General features: G+C 50.5%; 1 protein-coding gene across 3 annotated transcripts in view; it reads right to left on the reverse strand.

The window, feature by feature from the left end:
* The window catches only part of KLHL24 (kelch like family member 24), a 32,080-nt gene extending 31,747 nt beyond the window's left edge, over nt 1-333 (reverse strand). For 2 of the 3 annotated variants that reach the window (XM_006767394.2, XM_015566306.1), the window contains exon 1: nt 183-332. The gene's annotated coding sequence lies outside the window, so the exon portion shown is untranslated. Of the gene's footprint in view, nt 1-182 lie in introns of all 3 variants that reach the window. The other variant, XM_015566305.1, reaches the window with a different exon arrangement.
* Nucleotides 334-1,494: the final 1,161 nt, after the last annotated feature.

A 1,494-nucleotide genomic window follows, 5' to 3' on the forward strand; every position in this document is an offset into this window, starting at 1 on the left:
GGCCCAGCAGCCCCAAGCGCAATCTCTCCTCGGCGCCCCCGCGTCTGGCCCCGAGAGGCCGGACGCCGCTGGCCTCCCTCCTGCAGACACCTCCGTGGTCGTGACCTCGGTCGCCCCTCCGCCCCCGGCGCTGGCCGGTTCCTCGCCTTTCGGCCGGTCCCGGAGCTGTCATCCCCGGGTACCTCTCGGCGAAGGCTGGAGGCGGCCAGCAGCAGTGGCGAGCAGCGGCTGCCCCCGCGGTCCGTTAGCGGCTGGCGGCGCAGCGCTCCTTCCAGCCCCGGAGTCTCCTGCAGCCACCAGTCACTGCTGTAGCTCACAACAAAGGAAACATGTGACCGTCCGGGCCAAAACACTGAGCGTCATAGACCCTGGGCCAATCCGAGTGGGCTCCCCACTCGCGGGGCACCCTGGGAGATGTAGTTCCTACTGCGGGGGCGACCACTATGCGAGCGTGATAAGACCCAGTCCAGGGGCTGGTGATTTGGAAATACTTCGTTTTAGTTAGAAACAGGTTAAGGACATACATCGTTTTAGGATTCCAATGAGAACACTGAGTGGTACGTTTATTGCCACGTCCAAGGCAAAAGCACATATCCATGAAGTTGCATAATCTTAGAGATCTTTTAAATTTGACCCCTTGGTTCCCAATTGTGAAATATGAGGGCCTGAGGTGTGAAAGGGACAAGAACGCTGGTCACTAGACGGCGCAGGGAAACCGTCTTTCTGTGTAAATCTGTTACTGTCAGCTGCATTAGGTCCTGAGTTACCTTTTTATTTTAGACGTACATGCAAATCAAAGTTGTTGCAAATCCCTATTTTCCAAGGCAGATAGATTCATCAAAGGACATTGACATTTTTTGTTTCTGCAATATTTTTTTCAAAGATGGGTATACTCTCAAACATTTAACTAGTTTTTGGTTTTTGATGTCAGAATTATAACTTCTCTTTCTCCTATTCGTTATGAATACAGTCATTCCTTTATTGAATAAAGGATTGTGTTGCAATGACCAGAGGTGAATCCTATATAATAAAAGGCTAATATGCAACTCCACCAAATAATGGAACCACTGGTCGCTATGATGCACTGTGACCACCAGGGGCAGACGCTCAATGCAGGAGTGCACTCCCACAGGGGGAGCAACGCTCTGCCAGAAGGCGGGCTCATGGCTTGCCAGCGCAGTAGCGCTAAGGAATGTCTGATTGCCATGGGGAGCGGTCCTAAGCAGGCAGTTGGACATCCCCCAAGTGCTCCCAGACTGTGAGAAGACCTAGTGCACAAATTTTGTGCACTGAGCCTCTAGCACAGCAGTTTTCAACCTGTGGGTCGTGACCCCTTTGGGGGTTGAACGACCCTTTCACAGGGGTCACCTAAGACCATTGCAAAACACATATATAATTACATATTGTTTTTGTGATTAATCACTATGCTTTAATTATGTTCAGTTTGTAACAATGAAAATACATCCTGCATATCAGATATTTACATTATGATTC

The sequence above is a fragment of the Myotis davidii genome, unplaced genomic scaffold, assembly GCF_000327345.1.
Source record: "Myotis davidii unplaced genomic scaffold, ASM32734v1 scaffold102, whole genome shotgun sequence".
NCBI classification, from domain to species: domain Eukaryota; kingdom Metazoa; phylum Chordata; class Mammalia; order Chiroptera; family Vespertilionidae; genus Myotis; species Myotis davidii.